This window comes from Limulus polyphemus, unplaced genomic scaffold (assembly GCF_000517525.1).
Source record: "Limulus polyphemus unplaced genomic scaffold, Limulus_polyphemus-2.1.2 Scaffold479, whole genome shotgun sequence".
Taxonomy (NCBI): Eukaryota; Metazoa; Arthropoda; class Merostomata; order Xiphosura; family Limulidae; genus Limulus; species Limulus polyphemus.
The window spans coordinates 291,413-311,751 of record NW_013666089.1 but is presented as its reverse complement, the minus strand read 5'-3'; the positions used below and the strand labels follow the sequence as shown (position 1 = coordinate 311,751).

Sequence of the window (20,339 nt, the reverse complement as noted above, 5' to 3'; positions counted from 1 at the left end):
TATAAAATAAAGAATTTGATTTGAATGTTATGAGTATAAAATAAAGAATTTGATTTGAATGTTATGAGTATAAAATAAAGAATTTGATCTGAATGTTAGGAGTATAAAATAAAGAATTCGATCTGAATGTTATGAGTATAAAATAAAGAATACTATACAGCTGAATACCATCATAATCTCACTACGCAGCTGGATACACCATCATAATCTCACTACTCATCTGAGTATACCATCATAATCTCACTACACAGCTGACTATACTATCATAATCTCACTATACAGCTGACTACACCATCATAATCTCGCTATACAGCTGACTATACCATCATAATCTCACTATACAGCTGACTACACCATCATAATCTCACTATACAGCTGACTATACCATCATAATTGTTTAATTTTGTTCAACTGATTTCGACTTTAAAGTTCAGTTTATGAGAAATCTATTTACGTGAATTTGAAACACTCCCCTTCTTCTTCAGTAACCACGGATTTATTGTTTAGTGAATAACCTACTGAACTTAATAATTAATTCAATAATACAATAACAGCAACTTTTACAGCTGGCAAGTTCTGATTTTAATGATTACAACTGCCGATAGTATCGGGTCATACATAATCAGGTATAAGTTACATGAAATAGAGAAATATATTTAGTATAGTTTAATTGCTAAAGTTTCTTATTGTTTCCTATGCTCAAGAGAAATATGTTTTCATTGTAGTGAGGTGAACCTGATATACCTGCTAACGCTTTCTTTAAAGTTATATATTGTTATCCTTTGGTTGAGACTATTTAGAGAGGTTTTCTTAAACATGAAACGCCAACGTGATTGCTATTTACGATTTGTTATTATTGTTTTTATCAATGTACACAGAGTGTAACAATACCATAAACAATATTAATGTAATGTAGAGATTACACATCCTTATCTTTTTAACCCTTGTTTCTACGCCGATCACTACCCTTGCGGTCCGCATATTGCATCATGTTAGGTAATACTATCTATCTATATAGTCTGTCTGTCTGTCACGGTCTGTATCTTCTGAACGGTTAATCATACAGAAAAATTACATATTAAAATGTTTATGTTAAAATATACATTACAAGAAAAGTGTTCATTCTTTGCCATTCCTTAAATTCAATATTGATATCAGCATCAATCTTTTAGTCTTCGTATCTGCTGAACGGGAAGTCTGAGGAAAATTTATTAAGAAAAAGAATGTTTCTTTTTGCGAGGGAATTTCGCGAAAAAAATGGGACTTCTTTCGTCGACTGATTGAAAGAAATATTTTGAAGATAGGAAAATGAACGGAAAAAAACGCAGAAAGAAAGGGATGTGTTTCAGTATATATATATATATTTGTTGTTATTCGGTTTATATATATTAATTTTTTTCATGTCGGTATTACATACATGCATGATTTTATTGTATCATGTTGAATAAATTGCTTTGAATTGAATATCTCCCCTCTGACACCTCTTAGAGAAATGACAGCTTTCAAAAAGCGCTCACTTCGGTAGCAGTCTTTTCTTGTGCTCGGTAAAATGACAAGGAACGGTGTCATCCAGCAGAAAAAAAAAATCCGCTGCTAATTATCAAACTTGAGCACTCTATTGTGCTGGATGCACCAGTTGCACCAAAACACAAACATTTTTGCCAATAATGCATTGCACTCAGACTCCTTTGTTTTAAATAAATAACACATGAAATGATAAAAGACGGTTTTAAGTGGCCCACTAGACAACCATATTTCATATACGCTCTGATCCAAAGGATTAGGTTGACTGCACATGTTATATTTATTCACTGTTTTTGGGAAAATTGCCGTTGAATTGTTTCAGTCGGAACCTGCAAATTTTTTAATATTAGACACTCAGTATGAAGAACTGCCCGAAACAAACTGGGTAAAAATCACCCATTCTTTGTGTAAAATACGACAATCATTAACAATATAAACTGCAATGTTGATTGTAATTTGGTTTATATTTTTTGTTGACATTTATATAAAAAGCGCACGAAAGCCTTCTCCAATCCTCGTGTTTTTCTGTAACCAACAAAATCATGGCCCGTAAACATTTTGGTGCAGAGTTGTTTAGAAACGTGTTAAAGAATCTATGGGGAATTCTAGGGTTAAATGAAAATAATATCAAAATGTTACACTAAGAGAGAGAGAGAAGGTGTGTGTATGTGTGAATGTAATTCATCTTAAAAATAAGCTAAAGACGGTGTGATCTTCGTATATGAATTACAACAGACGTATTGCTGGCTGTACAAAGGATCTGGGCTTCGAACCCAAGAAGTTCATTTTCATGAGAAATGATCCATAAACTTTTGGACTGTCTATAGGATATTTTAAAGAGATGCACTTTTGCATGCCCATAGAAATTTGGTAGTTTTGTTGACGTACATCTCATTAAAAACAGAGCACACGAAACTTAAAAAACACAATAGAATGTTTTCTATTGTTTTACTACAAGCTTTTTGTTCGGGGATCTAGCCCCGTGGAATGCTAGTCTTATTTGAGACGCTGTGTAAGACGGAATGTGTAACTGAACGAAGAAAAGATGTTTGGTCCTCGCGATGTCAACAGGAAGGGACATAACCGGTCGTTTTTGTGACTATCGTAGAATTTAAACACTGCTGCACTGGAAAGTTTTATAACCAAACCTGATATTTATGGCCCGTGAACGTCTAAATTTATATATTTGTTAACACTGAGAATCCAGGAGTGTAAAGAATAAATATGTTTTAACACATAAAATTTAAGGACATAAAATTAAATAAAAACAAAGAACTTCATCATTCTGAATGGGAAAGTTGAACAGTTGCTTACTCTGAGAAGAGAAACTGAAAGAAGAAGAAAATAAAACATTATTTTGATCCAGCAGAAATCAAACTAACGTGAAAAGAAATTTTGCTTACGTTAGCGGAAAATATTTTGCTTTACAGTGACCCTTTTTTTGAAGACCGATTTTGTTCCTAAAACCTGACGAGATCTTCAAGTTGGTCAGTTAGGACAATTATGCGACAATGTGAACTAGCCATACATTTGAGCGAATCAAAGCAATATTTCTAATACATGTTAATTCTTTTGTAGGACTATTACCACATAAAAGTTGCACAATAATATTTACAATACATGTTAATTCTCTTGCAGGACTATTACCTCATAAAAGTTGCACAATAATATTTACAATACATGTTAATTCTCTTGTAGGACTATTACCTGATAAAAGTTACAAAACAATATTTATAATACATGTTAATTCTCTTGCAGAACTATTATCTCATAAAAGTTGCAAAACAATATTTATAATACATGTTAATTCTCTTGCAGAACAATTACCTCATAAAAATTGCAAAACAATATTTATAATACATGTTAATTCTCTTGCAGGACTATTACCTCATAAAAGTTGCACAAGAATGTTTATAATACATGTTAATTCTCTTGCAGAACTATTACCTCATAAAAGTTGCACAAGAATGTTTATAATACATGTTAATTCTCTTGTAGGACTATTACCTCATAAAGTTGCAAAACAATATCTATAATAGATATTAATTCTCTTGCAGAACTATTACCTCATAAAAGTTGCAAAAGAATATTTATAATACATGTTAATTCTCTTGTAGGACTATTACCTCATAAAAGTTGCATAAGTTTGTGCTTTTTTTTTATATAACACGCTGTAACGATGTCTTCGATTTTATTTCAGTAGAAGACAACAATAGCACTAGTAATAAGGATTGGCTTCCATACACAAACCTTATCTGTCCCTTGGTGGGACTGCGGTAAGTTTATTGACTTACAAAGCTAAAATCCGAGGTTTAGTTACCTGTGGTGGACACAGCAGACGGCCCAAAGTGACTTTTCTCTACAACAAACAAAAAAAACCTTATCTATACCAACGTGTTTCCTGTAGCAAGTATTTCGGTAACATTTTCCTTTGCTACCTGCATTGTAATAGCTACTTCAGCTTTTCGAAACTGCTTAAGCCTGATTATTAGCAGTCATTACTTTCTTCGTAAGATCGTCTTGGTTCCTGGCAGGGACCGCCTAGTCAGTTATAAATGCTCTATATAAGACATAAATTCAATACTGGGAATTTCTTTCTCCCCCTCTCCTATACGTCATACGATTAACATGTATTCTAAATTAACCATCTTTTTTAAGTGAGGGAGGGAGTCCTACGCAGTGCTGAAACTGTATCTTTTAATGTTGCCACTTTTAACTAGAAAAATCTCAGAGAGTTAGAGACCCTTTTCCTGCCACGTATATACATATATAGCTACATCATCAAAATAGTAGGTTCAAGCTTACTGTTTCTCATTGGATGAAATGCAAAAATACATCCCCAAACTGTATGTACAGATTTGGGACCTGATGACAAGTTGGACTTTTGACGAGGTTACTACATAAACTTAGGCTCAATACGTATTTGTAGAAGAGATCTTGTCTATTCGGAAACGAATACATTGCAGACAAATAGTAATGATTAAAGACAAGGAAGCTCAGAGTCTCATTATTAACTACGTCATTCTCATAATTTTACTTTTGATTTTATGGATTCTATATACAGGGGTAAGCAACTTGTTCTTTTTTATCTCCTTTTATTTAAGTGTTACTGTTTACCGTTAGATGCCGTCAAGTATAATTCCACTTTTCTTTTTATTTAAGTGTTACTGTTTACCGTTAGATGCCGTCAAGTATAATTCCACTTTTCTTTTTATTTAAGGTTAATGTTTATCGATAGATGCCGTTATATATAATTCCACTTTCCTTTTTTGTTTAAATGTTGCTTTTTACCAATAGATGCCGTCATATATAATTCCACTTATATTTTTATTCAAGTGTTACTTTTTACCAATAGATGCCGTCAAGCATAATTCCACTTTCCTTTTTTTTTTGTTTAAGTGTTACTTTTTACTTTACCACCTCTAAATTAAAGACAAACAGCGTAGGTAGCTCTCGAGTAGCTTTGCGCGAAATTCGACAAACCAAGAAAAAAGATGGAAAATTTCGTGTTTCAAAAGAAAAAGAGAGAGAAATGAAAGTGTTAAAAAATATAACTGAAAGTGTTGTTCTTTAAAGAATGTGATTTGTTTGTAGTTCAGTATAAAGCTATTTGTGCTCTGATCACCACATACCGCTATGCCACTGGTGGATATTCTACTTTTGAAGTTGTAAATTTTTAGCTTGTTGAATTGTACATTTGTAATTAAGTTTCATTACCCATTCAAACCATCTCCAAACTTTATTTCCTAAAATGTTTGTTTGTTACCGATTTTACGCAAAACTACACGAAGGTTATCTGCGCTAGCCGTCCCTAATTTAGCAGTGTAAGACTAGAGAGAAGGCAGCCACCGCCAAGTCTTGGGCCACTCTTTTTACCAAAGAATAGTGGGATTCACCGTCACATTATAACGACCCCACGGCTGAAAGAGCAAGCTTGTTTGGTCGCGAACCCGCCACCCTCAGATTGCGAGTCGAGCGCCCTAACTGCCTGGCTTTACTTACCACTCAAAATATATTTTAAAACACACTCATCGAGTGTCAATTTTCCACATTTTTGTTGGAAATTAATGAAATAGTTTTTTTTAATTGTCTCGAATCTGAATTGGATTTGCGCATTTCATTATTCAGTCTGTCTTACCATCTATTCAAAAACAATAAAAAATATTACTTTCTATGATCATAAGAACGTCTTCAAAACTGTTAGCTATTATCGACGTTTAGGTAATTACAAAACACATTTTAAAAGAATGACACTTCAACATAGCTCCAAAAAGTTTTTTATTTTTGTTATTGTGTTTGTTTGTTGGGTTGTTTGGGATGGCTTTGAATGTCTTTAAAAAAGTTGTTTAAAATAAAGTTTAAAATAAACTTCGGGTAACCACATAACTTGTTTAAAGAATTCTCGAACAAGACTATTAATATAGTCAACGAATTCCGTAAACTGAAAAGTAGCCTCACAAGTAACGAGATCAAATCCATTTATAATCTTAAAAAAGACACTAACATTCAAATTCTAAAAGTTGATAAAGACAAAATCACTGTAATCACGAACAATTCAGAATACATCAACAAAATGAACGATAAAAAGAAATTCAAAGCCATCCCAAACAACCCAACAAACACACACGAAAAATAACTAAACAGAACTTTATTACAAATGAAAAAAGATAATTTAATTACTGACGATCTTTATCTACGGAAAACTGATTCACACACACCACAACTCTATGCCATTCGTAACCACACAAACAGGACTGCCCCCTATGACCTATACTGTCCACTTATGATTCCTTCAACTACAATCTTGGCAAATACATAGCCTGGGCTCTCACACCATATGTAACATCTGCAGGTTCATTTTTTAAAGATACCTTCAATTTAAAATATACACTAGACCAACTAAATTCGAAAGCCTTAATGGCTAGTTTTGATGTCGTGTCACTCTTCACTGAAGTTCCCGCCAATGAAGCTTGCAATATTGCACTCGACCTCTACATTAATGACTCCAACAAGTTAATCCACATCCCCAGCACACTTTTTGCTTCAGTTTATTTTTGTTTAACAGGTATCACTTCTCTTACTTACAGACTCCCCAAGTTCGTGAGATTAATTTCAGGGAGATAGTCTCTGAGTCCCAACAATGACAAGCCTTCGAAGACGTTGTTATCGTTAAAACTTTATATGTTTGATAGACGGGTGACTGACCAATCAAATTCAACCACCTTGTTCCAACAAACAAACAATCTTTTTTTAGCACCTATCATAATTGTATATGCATACGTCACTTGAAATCGGCCTATTTGATATATTGTTTACAAAAACATCAAAGCTTTAAAGGTACAGTATATTTAGCCTTGTATCCCCGGGAGGCATTCAGTCATTTTCGAAAGGGAGGAGGTTTTATGTAGAGCAAGGAGACTTCCGAAAGTCCCGGGAGACTTGGGCTATCTGCATTTCGTATTGCTCAGTGAAATTGTGAAATAGACAAGTGACAAACCAACGGATACCAGCATGAAATTTCGATTGACTTTAACCCTAAGTTTAGATGATTTGTTTATTTATTTGGGCAATGGACAACCATTGGTTAAAAAAGGAATATTCGTCTTAAAAGTACAGGTCGAAAACATTTTCTGGTATGGCTTGGCAAGTTGGCCGATAGGAGAGAGATAAATTCCATGCTCCCGGTGATAAAATAACTAATAACTTGTTCATTCACTTGTTGATATCATTGACTTAATGGAATATCTGTCCACTGTCCGTTTAACACGTGTAGCAGTTAGTGTAATAATGTCTTAACAATGAAATATTTCTATTGTTTTTGTATTATGTTGGGTATATCGCAGAATTGTCGTTCTGCCCTTTTTTATACAAGGATAATGACTTGAGACTAGACCGACTTTGGTTGACAGGTAAACGTAAGATAAACAGGGATTCCAGATTAAAGTAATCCCAGGTTACCTCATGATTATACGAGATTTATTACGAATGAATAGTCTCAAATTGGTGACGTCTTCTAATGACGCCATTCTCGTGAAGCAAGTTCAGGCTTATAAAAGGTATTCATTTCTAATTAGGACTGCAACGCCCTCATTGGTCCTCTTTAATTTCTAAGTTAACTGCTGATCCAAGGAGAATCGTACAAACTTACCAGTTATACGTATGACGTATCGAAACGTAAGAAGAAGAAATATTCACCTATCTGGTGACACAAGTTGCTTTGAGAAACTGGCTAAACCAGTTTCGATGGCATCTAATAGAGTAACTCAAGATGAACCCAAAAATAGATAATGGTTTGAGTTTGGCAGCCATTTTACCGTATATGAGAAGAAAACTGATAATGGTTTGAGTTTGGCAGCCATTTTACCGTATATGAGAACAAAACTGAGCGAGGAGGTCAGTAGCCAAATACATGAAGTCGATGCCAAACGAATGTAATGTTTAATGCAGCGTGTAGAACGCGTACCTTTGCATCGAATATATGGCTCATGTCCTACGGCTCAAAATAGTGGAAGGGGGCGCCACACGCACCCATTTATAGCATCGCTTATTAAGTCTGACACCGTTGGATAGTTTTGTTGGTACATAATAAAGCAAACACAAAAAGACTTTCCTTCACATTTTCGTTTAAATCATACCATTGCATCAAAGTATGTCATTTTGGTATGATCATCCCTCTTCTTTTTGGTTTCGTACCAGTCAAAGAGGACATACAATGATTAGAGACAGCAATACCCGAAAAAAGGGACTTTGAGATTACGCGTCAGGATCCCAGAATCTAAAGATTATGGGTGTGTTTTTTCCCCACTGATTTTCCCTACAGATGTGAGCTGCTAACCCTCGTGGACAATTTTTCATCTCTCAGTGATCGAGAAATCAAGGTTACTAGCATCGGGTTGTTAAGATAATTGAGCTCTTTAGAGAGCTAAAGTTGTCAGAGTTACTTGACGACAAAGTTGCTTCGGCAACATTTTCTGTGTACCGTCTGCGTGAAACATTCAAATAGCGAAATGAATTTAATAATCTATCATGCAAAGACTATTAGAAGCCTAATGGTATATTCAAGTACATTTGTTTCTAGTGGGATTTTAGACTGTCTGAGCTTGCCATTATGTTAAACATGCTGTAGGATAATAATATAGCACAGAGTAAGTGAAGTTGGGTGACATGTGGACAGTATTTTTTTATATTTTTTGCTCAGAATATTCGCGCAAAGCTACACAAGATCTGTGTATAACAATCCATAATTTTGAACTATTGCTAACTCTTGAGCTACTCCTATCTGGCCGAATGGTGGTATATGACTGTCACTCTTGTAGCATAGCCAAAACTTCAAAGTGCGTTTTGCGTCAATCGGGCGCGAATCATAAACCCTCAAATTCACAGCTCGACGCGTTCACCAATACAATTAGTAAGGTTTATTAAAGCCCATTACAAGAACACGACATATGTCATCCCAACACTTTAAATCTTCGTTCATTAAAACACGCAAACTAGATATATTTTCTCTCTTGTCTTTTTCGGTTGTTTGTATCAATTATTAAGACTGCTTAAAGTAAAAGGTGATTTTTTTCCTACGATGCAGATGTTTTCCTAACTATGTTAAGTTACTCATGTTTTACTCTGAATATTTCTATTCCTATTTTATTTAGTTATGACTGCGTCCTGTCTTTCTCTTCCATCCAAATATTCGCCTAAAGTGAGTAATATGTTTATATTTATTTCGTCACAGTTTCGTTGCTTTTTCAACAAAACGCTACACAATCGGTTATCTATTCTGCTCAGGGTATCAAACCCAAGATTTTAGCCTTATAAAACTGTAAACTTACCACTGACTCACCGGATGGCATTTCGTCACAGTAACTTGAGCTTCTCTCGTGTTATCATATTCATATTTAATCACTAGGCTGGACGTTGCCTAGTTGTTAGCGTGCCGGGCTGCGTATCAAAAGGTCCATGTTTCGACTCTGCGAAAGCGACATTCAATCCCACCATTCGACTAAGAATAGTCGTGTAGGCAGTTAGTATGACTGGTTGTCTTCTCTCTGGAGAGCATTTAAAAATTAATAACGGCTACGCCCGAGCCTTGGGTTTCTGATCTGATTGTTTAGCCCATGTATCGCATTAGGTGCCATTCGGATTGTGATATCAATACTTTAACCATTACGTTTCGTGTTTTTTATGATATATTCGTGATTGGGAATAATTTTAAGCTACCAAAACAGTGAGTTTATGTCGTCTCCCGGTAAGTTAGCAGCAAGACTTACAACGCTAAGACAGGGAATTCTATACTCCTGGTGGACAGATAACCTGTTATGTAGTGTTAAGCTAAAAAACAACTAATGTTACTTGATTTGCAAACAGGGATACCGTAACAACTGTTACTTATGTTGCAAACACGGAATACCGTAACAACTGTTACTTGTGTTGTAAACAGGGATACTGTAACAACTGTTACTTATGTTGCAAACAGGGATACCGTAACAACTGTTACTTGTGTTGTAAACAGGGATACCGTAACAACTGTTACTTGTGTTGTAAACAGGAATACCGTAACAACTGTTACTTGTGTTGTAAACAGGGATACCAACAACACAAGTAACAGTTGTTAAAACAGGGATACCATAACAACTGTTACTTGTGTTGTAAGCAGGGATACCGTAACAACTGTAAAATCATATTTGTACCATATTCTTGATTAAGGCTCTTGTTCATCATCTTGAGAATGCGCGGGCCTACTGCGATGCGTTTTTTCTTTGCTGCTTAGCATTTGTTTTATCGGTTTTAACATATTGGTTTTCACAAAAGTAGGTTTTTTGGGGGGAATGAGATCGTTTGGTGGGGTTAGAGGTTATGCTCTGTTAATCTGACTCTGATTTGGAGGAATAATCCATACTTCTTTCATTACTTCCATATACTCCTAGTATTTGAGAGCTACATGTGGTTAATGACGTGCTACTTGTGAGAATTAGCCAGTTAGTCTTGAATATTGATGAGTTATATACACGAGTTATGAATAGACGAGTAGATAACACTCCAGCATCTCTATCAAGAGGATGGAACTTCTCTGAACACAGCAGCAGATTAATAGCCGAAATATAGGATAAAATATAGTTAGTAATTAGCATCTATTAATTAAAATATAAAAAATAATTGTAATAATAATTAGGCTTAAGGGAGGGTACTGATTATAACAACGATTAGTGAGTTATGCCGAAACATTACGACTTTTTTTTTGCAAGACTGAAATGGAAGAAGATTACATCATCAAAGAAGAAGACGTCTTGATCTGAAGGTACCAGTAAACATCATCATCATTTGGGGACCCTTTTGGACACGTTCATCCATTGATAAAATTTAGTCTTCCTATGGTCATCATAAATTCTAATACTGTCATACCTCTTTTGCTTACATCGTATTGCCTACTACAGAACTGTAATAAGCCCTAGGGAGGTTGTACATACCAAGTAATTTAAAATATAGAATTTCGGTATAAGTTTGTTACATTTTGCCGTGAAATATTGTGCATCTTATTGTGTTGTGTTGTGGAAAGATCAAGCCTGTTTCTGCTCAAGGATGTCAAAAAAATAAAGTTTGTTTTTACTAAATTATGTTGCTGAAAGATCAGGTCTATTTGTTTCTTCAATGCTGTATTTGTATTGAAAGATCAGGTTTATTTGTTTCTTCAATGTTATATTTGTATTGAAAGATCAGGTCTATTTGTTTCTTCAATGTTATATTTGTATTTAAAGATCAGGTTTATTTGTTTCTTCAATGTTATATTTGTATTGAAAGATCAGGTCTATTTCTTTCTTCAACGTTATATTTGTATTGAAATAAATAGATGTGTATATTGTTACTAAATATTCACTGATGGATAGAACTGTTTAGCAACAGTATGCTGAGAGTAGTAACAAATCCATTGTTTCTAAACTGTAACACAATTTATTTTTACAGATGTAAAGAAACCCGTCATGTTAACAGAGTATTTATAAGGTGAGTGAAATCTATTTGTACAGGCACCCACTAATATATAATTATACATTATTACAAATCTCCACCATTTATAGCCCCATCATTAATACTGAATGCATTCCAATAGTATATATTCTGAATGTTCATATACATACCAGATGGTGATTGGTCACAATAACTCTAGAAACTTGACCTAAAGTTTATAAATAAATTAGCTTTATACAGGAAGAAAGGGAATAAAAAAAGAGGGGCATTAGAAGTGTGATAGTAGTAGAAGTAGTAGTAATGTTTAAGAGTAGATACAAGTGTAAGTTAACGGGAATATTTCAAAGTAAAGTTACATTATAAATAACCAATTACTGAACCTGTGTGTGTGACAATGGCGCACTATTATTTTCATGGTGTATAGTTTAATGTCCTTTCTTCAATCGTCTGCCTGAAAAACCAGACGAAATCATTAGGCTTTGGATTGATTTCCAAGCTCAGATATACTTCAAACTTAAGATAAAGTAATCCACATTGACTTCCAAGCTCAAACATACTTCAAACTTAAGATAAAGTAATCCACATTGACTTCCAAGCTCAAACATACTTCAAACTTAAGATAAAGTAATCCACATTGACTTCCAACCTCAGACATACTTCAAACTTAAGATAAAGTAATCCACCTTGACTTCTAAGCTCAGACATACTTCAAACTTAAGATAAAGTAATCCACATTGACTTCTAAGCTCAGACATACTTCAAACTTAAGGTAAAGTAATCCACTTTATTAAGAAAAGACGTCTAACATTCAGATGTTTTGCATTGCATAAACACAAGTCTAATGTCCTACGGTCGTGTGAGTTTGAGAAGGCCATTTCTGGACCACAAAAAGTTAAAACCAAATTATAAGAAATTCAGACTTCTTGTTATGCGTTGTTACAGTTTGACAAACCTAACAAAACTTGAAGTCACGGATCAAAGTACATACAGAACGAAGCTGTTCCTCAGGTGGATAAGTTGTGGCGGTGATGAAGTTGAAATAATGGAAATCGTTTATTAGAATATCAACTACATTCATTAGCTACAACTGCAAGTATCTTCAAACACTTCTTTTATTTTATTTTTTCCTCCGTCATGGAATGTGTAGTTTTAGGATATTATGTTTTTCAGGTACAAAATCTGTTAGGTAAAATTCCAAGTTGAAGCTTTTTTTAGTAGTTTTGTGTCTCACATTTTAAGAAAACGTTCTACGATACTGTAGTCAACCTCTGAAAGCTAACTGGGTTTCTAACAAAATGAGTTGCAGTGTTGCAGAAACAGAGGTAACTGATATAAATATATATATATATATATTTCGTACCAGCCCCCCAGTGGCCAAGCGGTACATCTGCAGATTCACAAAGCTAGAAACCGGGTTTCGATACCTGTGGTGGGCAGAGCATAGATAACCCATTGTGTAGTTTTGTGCTTAACCAGAAGTGTCGCTAGGTGCTTAAAAGATTCGGGGCTAGTGTTCACAGTAGCGAGAATTTTTGGCGTTTCAGTATGATATCGATCATGTTTTTCTATTCTGATTTTTCAAGACACCAACTGGGGATTCGGGGTACTTTCAAATATAATCAGGGTCCCGTGTTCTAGTGCTTAGTTTTTTCATGCTTTTTGGTTGAAATGTGCCGTCTAAAGGGAAATATAGAGCGTGGTATGTATTATTTACACAACTCTCTATTTGAACGCAGAGAAGACGAAGCAAAATGAAAATGTGACTCAAGGCTTAGGAATTTCTCCATTTCAGTAACCTTGTCTCCGTAGTTTTTTACAAAAATGTTAAAATTTCGTTTCCATACTTCACTCTAGGTCACGTGATGCACATTCTTTCAGGAGTTGAGACATATGTAATGAAAACAAGATGGAAGTTTTCAAAACCCGCTTATTTTTGTTGGTTTGTTCTATAAACAAACTACCGTGCAGAACATCCGGATGCAACCAATATTATGGACTATTTTTAAACTGGCCAACACACGTGCACGTGCTTGTCACGAAACAGCTGCCAAGATACTCACTTGTCTACACTTAATCTAACAAATAGTTTTTACTAACTGTTTTTTTTTATTTCTTTCTCTTGAAGCCTGACATGGGTGTATTCGTAGAGGTAATAAAAAACAAGCTAAACAAGGCTAGGTAGATGATAAGGGCATTGTTGTAGGTACTTTACATAACTACAGTCAAAATGAAAAGACGTTAGACGACCATAAAACCATTAAGGTTTTACATTTAAAAAAATAGTACCTAAGATAAAATTTATACTAGTGGTTTTGTCTGGTCCTACACGAATAAGCTTCAAATTACTATGTTTTAAAACTCAAAGATATACAAAAAATGAGATTATTATACCTGAACACTTGCCACAAAAAATGTATATTACTGAAACTATTTCAGTACAATACATTAACGGTGAAACCATTTCAGTACAATACATTAACGGTGAAACCACTTTAGTACAATACATTAATGGTGAAACCATTTCATTACAATACATTAACGGTGAAACCACTTTAGTACAATACATTAACGGTGAAACCACTTTAGTACAATACATTAATGGTGAAACCATTTCAGTACAATACATTAACGGTGAAACCACTTTAGTACAATACATTAACGGTGAAACCATTTCATTACAATACATTAACGGTAAAACCACTTTAGTACAATACATTAACGATGAAACCATTTCAGTACAATACATTAACGGTGAAACCATTTCATTACAATGCATTAACGGTGAAACCACTTTAGTGCAATACATTAACGATGAAACCATTTCAGTACAATACATTAACGGTGAAACCATTTCATTACAATACATTAACGGTGAAACCACTTTAGTACAATACATTAACGATGAAACCACTTCAGTATAATACATTAACTATGAAAGAACTGTGTTATTAGAATGAAAAAAACTGCTTGAAACTTGCTACAAGATTTACCTAGTGTAAACATTAATCATAGATTTGTTCTGGTATTCAGGTTTTGTAGTAGCTGTTGTTACTGCTGTGTAGTGTGGAAAGATCATTTATGTTGTTACTAAAGTGTGTTGTGGAAAGATCATTTATGTTGTTACTAAAGTGTGTTGTGGAAAGGTCAAGTCTATTTTTACTAAAGTGTGTTGTGGAAAGGTCAAGTCTATTTTTACTAAAGTGTGTTGTGGAAAGGTCAAGTCTATTCTTACTAAAGTGTGTTGTGGAAAGGTCAAATCTATTTTTACTAAAGTGTGTTGAGAAAAGGTCAAATCTGTTTTTTACTGAAGTATGTTGGAGAAATGTCATTTCTATTGTTATCACACTGTGTGTGTTGGGAAAAAATCAAGCATGTTTTTACTAAAGTGTGTTGAGAAAAGGTCAAATCTATTTTTACTAAAGTGTGTTGAGAAAAGGTCAAATCTGTTTTTTACTGAAGTATGTTGGAGAAATGTCATTTCTATTGTTATCACACTGTGTGTGTTGGGAAAAAATCAAGCATGTTTTTACTAAAGTGTGTTGCGGAGTCTCTGTTAGTATAGTGTGTTTGAAAAGTTCAAATCGGTTTTTACTAAAGTATGTTGCTGAAAGATCAGGTCTATTTGTTTCTTCAATGTTATATTTGTATTGAAAGATCAGGTCTATTTGTTTCTTCAATGTTATATTTGTATTGAAAGATCAGGTCTATTTGTTTCTTTAATGTTATATTTGTATTGAAAGATCAGGTCTATTTGTTTCTTCAACGTTATATTTGTATTGAAATAAATAGATGTGTATATTGTTACTAAATATTCACTGATGGATAGAACTGTTTAGCAACAATATGCTGAGAGTAGTAACAAATCCATTGTTTCTAAACTGTAACACAATTTATTTTCACAGATGTAAAGAAACCCGTCATGTTAACAGAGTATTTATAAGGTGAGTAAAATCTATTTGTACAGTCACCCACTAATGTCTAATTATACATTATTACAAATCTCCACCATTTATAGCCCCATCATTTTACCTCTTTCATAAAGATTAAGCGGTACTGAAACTTTAACCTTAGTATTAAAAAGTTTTATATCGTGATGAAGTGAATACATTATAAAGGAGGTGAAACTTGTTAATTGTTACTTTTGTAGAACAGAAACTGTAAAGAAAATGTAGTAACTATGATATACAACACAAACAGCTTTGTATACAGTTTCTAATGAAATTCAGTGTGAAACTAATATACTTTTTTTTTTGAAGTCTTAGAGTGATGTTCTACTGTAGTAATAATATTCTTATCTTAGAGGGGGAAATCCTTATTATAAAAATAATGGATACATTTTCATTGTTTGAATAATAACGCTTTTTTCACTTTTTTCTTATGTACACCTTGTTTCCTGTTAAAAATCTCAATGTCTTCCAAGTTGATGCTATGTTGGACTTTTTTGTCTTACCTATTCCAAACAAATTTGCAGAAAAACATATGTTTAATACCTCTTAATTCTTAAGATCATGTGCCGATTGTCAGTTCGTGTTTGTTTTTTTTTCTTCTGTAAATTGTGATAGTATAACTCCGTTTTTGACATGTTTAAATTTGAGAAATTCAAACAGCTATGCTGTTTTCGACTTTTAATGTAAACTTGTTATATAAATGTAAAAATTTGGGGCGATGAAAGAAGTAAAGGCTTCTTTCTTACAAATTCTACACAGTGCGTTGTTACTTATCTTCGCCAAGAACAAGACGTGATTAATGTTGCCTGCATAGCTCTATTTTCTAATCGGATCAGTCTGTCATATCCTGATGGTTATGGCGCTCGATTCGAAATCAGCGAGTCGTGGGTTCGAATCTCCGTCACCGAACATACTCGCCCTTTCATCTGTGGGGACGTTAAAATGTAACTGTCAATTCCACTATGCGTTGGTAAAAAGAGAACGTAGCCTAATAATTGACGGTGGGCGGTGTGAATTAACTACTTTCTCTTTAGTCTGTCACTGGTAAGTTAGAGGCGGCTAGCACAAATAACCTTCGAATATCCTCACGTGAAATTCAAAACAAACATACACAAATAAACTAATAATATCATGTATAGACCAGCAAGAATAGCGGACAAAGGGCTTCCGAACTAAAACCATTAATCTGTGAATAAAATTACATAATAAAGGAGAAATAAATGATTGGGTTAAGCAATAGCGGAATTAACCAAAGTTATTCATTTTAGATCCTCAGTTAATTTTTCTAACGCTAAATTTGTAGTTTCATGAATTGGGACTTGAATGAACAATAAGAAAACTTCAAACTACATAGGATATTGTTGTTGTTAACACCAGGCCCGTACGTAGAATGTTTAAAGGGGAATTATGATTTATAAGATCAAAAGCCAACACATACTGTGCGAAGCACAGTCGGCATGCAAAGCATGCCTAATGCTATGGGTGTCTGGGGGCATACCCCCAGAAAATTTGAAAAAAAAAAAGGTTCTGCGAGATTAAATCTGAAACATAACTTAAACAATTGCATTCTGTACACATAAAATCCTCAAACATCCAAAACGTTAAATACCATAAGCAGCTGCGCTATAACTATATGAGCTTAATTTTTTACATCAAAAAAATAGGGAGTTCGGACGAACTCCTCGACCCCCCCCCTGCGTACGTACGTAAAAACTGTTGAAATTGTTACAAATTTCTGAAAGTTAAATATTACAGTTGCAGCTTTGTTTAGATAGTCTTCTAATGTCTAATCTAGACATTTCCCGCCGACCTGACAATCTCTTTACTTCTTCCTGTTAATCTTTCACCCGAAAATCTCTTTACTCCTTCCTGTTCATTTTTCACCCGAAAATCTCTTTACTTCTTCCCGTTCATCTTTCACCCGAAAATCTCTTTACTTCTTCCCGTTCATCTTTCATTTGACAATCCCATTACTTCTTCCCGCCGACCTGACAATCTCTTTACTTCTTCCCGTTAATCTTTTACCCGAAAATCTCTTTACTTCTTCCCGTTCATCTTTCACTTAACAATCCCATCACTTCTTCCCGTTAATCTTTCACCCGAAAATATCTTTACTTCTTCCCGTTCATCTTTCACTTAACAATCCCATCACTTCTTCCCGCCGACCTGACAATCTCTTTACCGCTTCCCGCTGACTACACCATCAAAACATTTTGCAATAACTGTTACTTAATACTAGCCAGATTATTGTAATGACATCCAACCATTAGTCTAGCCTAACAGTGAAAAGGCTATATAGCACCTGCTAGTGATAATTCAATAATACATGAGTCTGAAAGTGAGGTGTATTAATGCAACTTATAAATCTTGATTTCAACTAAATGTTCTTAAGTATCATAGACATATAATAGTGTGTATGTTTGCCTAATAATGCTGTTTTCTAACGATATATCTCCGTTACTATAGGATTTTTAAAACTAAACAAATTATATAACTTTTTCTTTCTCTCCTTAGTTGTGATGTTTGCCATAGTTTTATCTCCTCGGTCAGTGCCATCTTGTGGGTGAAGGATCCATATTTCAAGGAATTCACGAAGAAAGAACCAATATTTGAAAAAAAAATACATAAGAAATGTTATTTGAAACCTATCGCATTTCTTCAGATGTTTATGAAATTATATTCAAGCATGAAAATGTGACAAGGAAACAGGAATAAAAGATGATTATCACAGATATGTCAGAATTAAATTACATATGTTAAAACAAGACTTAACGAACTTCATGTTTTACATTAGCTAATGGTATTTTAAAATAAAGCAAAAAAAAACAACAACACCCATTTGTGTTATTTTACTGTCAAATTTCCCACGTACATTAACAAGACATCTGCCTTATTCTCTCACCTTTCATACTGCTAGAAATCAACAGTTAATAAACTGAAAACATAGTTCACCCACTAAGATTAGGAAACTAAAATCTTGTCAAACGCTTTACAACAGAACATGTCAAGTTCCTAGTGTAGTACAAAATACAGGAATCGGTATATTATGAATCGGTTACTTTGCAAGTAAAATGACTAAAGGTTACTTTTCGAAGGAAAGCATTTGCAAGTAATTCTGTGGCGCCATTTCTTGCAAAACAATAAAAGGGAAGTTTGTTTGTTGCTAAGCCCAAAGCTACACGATGGGCTATCTGTGCTGTGCCCACCACGAGTATCGAAAACCCGGTTTTTAGCATTATAAGCCTTCAGACTTACCTATGAACCACTAGGGGGGAGTTGGATATGAGAGTAGACTTACAGATTATGTGCAATCTTCAGCAATAGATCCAGGGGGCAATCTCTAGCAATAGATTTACAGATGTGATCTCTAGCAGTAGACATACAGATGTAATCTCTAGCAATAGGTCTATGGGGCAATGTCTTACAATAAACTTTACAAATACAGTGTTTAGCAAAAGAGCTGCTGATCCAATATCTAGCAGTAAATTTACAGCGATAGTTTCGAACATTAGACTTACAGATGTAATCTCTAAAAATAGACTTACAGATGCATTCTCTAACAACAGACTTATAGATTTAATCTCTAACAACAGACTCACAGGAAGAGGAAGAGTTTCTAGCAATAGAATTACAGAGACGGTTTCTTGCAATAGCCTTACAGAGGAAGTGTCTTGCGACAGGTTTATATATAAAGGTAAAAGCAATTTACTAACAACTTCTTCAAGACTGATCTCATGCCTCAGCTTGTGAACTTGTGAATGAGAAAGCTCTTTTTCATTCAAAAACTGTTCCTCACTGGCTTCTGCTGAGATCTTAAATCAGTGCGATTGGACAACAACGTCACACTCTCTTAGAGCATGTTCAAGTACTCTAATCTTGATAGGAGATTTTGAGGTTACATGTCCTTTCACTCGTGTTATCAGTTTTCCTTTGTTAGAACCGACGTAGCCTTGCTAACGGCAAGGACAGGTATATTTAAAAACAACAAATAACGATTTTAAAACAGAAGTTTGGCCTTTAAACCTAAAGAAAAACTGTAGGCTACAGTTGTTAATTACACGTCTCAACAGTATTTGTGTCTCTTTTAATAATATTATTTAGCTGATTTTTAACAATTAAAGAAATGAAAATACATTACCATGAGCAGTGTATAACAAAAGACTTACAAAAACATCGGCGAGCAATAGGCTTCCCAACGCAACGTCAAATAGTATATATAGATAAAGGGGTGGTGTGCTGTAATAGACTTACAGGAGCAAAGTCTACCAATATCGACATACTGGAAATGTTTCTAGCCAAATATTACAAGGGCAGTTTCCAAAAAAAAGACGTACCAGGGCATTGTCTAACAATATATATTTTAATAGAACAATGAGTATCATTATGGTCATAGAGGGGCAGGTTCTATCAACAGGCTTAAGTGGACAATTTTACTACTACGTACAGGAGTAGTGTCGAACAATATAAACTACAGGGGTAGTTTCTTATAATAAACTCACATGGGTAATGTATAGTTATATACAGGGGTAGTTTCTTACAATAAACTCACATGAGTAATGTATAGTTATATACAGGGGTAGTTTCTTACAATAAACTCACATGGGTAAGGTATAGTTATATACAGGGGTAGTTTCTTACAATAAACTCACATGGGTAATGTATAGTTATATACAGGGGTAGTTTCTTACAATAACCTCACATGGGTAAGGTATAGTTATATACAGGGGTAGTTTCTTACAATAACCTCACATGGGTAAGGTATAGTTATATACAGGAGTAGTTTCTTATAATAAACTCACATGGGTAAGGTATAGTTATATAGATTTGCTGGAGTATATTATAGCCAAAGTTTAACATGACAGCAAATGTACAACGTTTCGACAAGGTTTTGTCATGTACCTGATGATGACA

General features: G+C 34.2%; 1 long non-coding RNA gene across 1 annotated transcript in view; it reads left to right on the top strand.

Annotated features, from left to right (window-relative positions):
• The window catches only part of LOC106458521, a 24,181-nt gene extending 5,921 nt beyond the window's left edge, over positions 1-18,260 (top strand). The window contains exons 2-4 of the long non-coding RNA XR_002610385.1: positions 11,479-11,517; positions 15,384-15,422; positions 17,943-18,260. This is a non-coding gene — a long non-coding RNA (uncharacterized LOC106458521). The remainder of the gene's footprint in view (positions 1-11,478; positions 11,518-15,383; positions 15,423-17,942) is intronic.
• Positions 18,261-20,339: the final 2,079 nt, after the last annotated feature.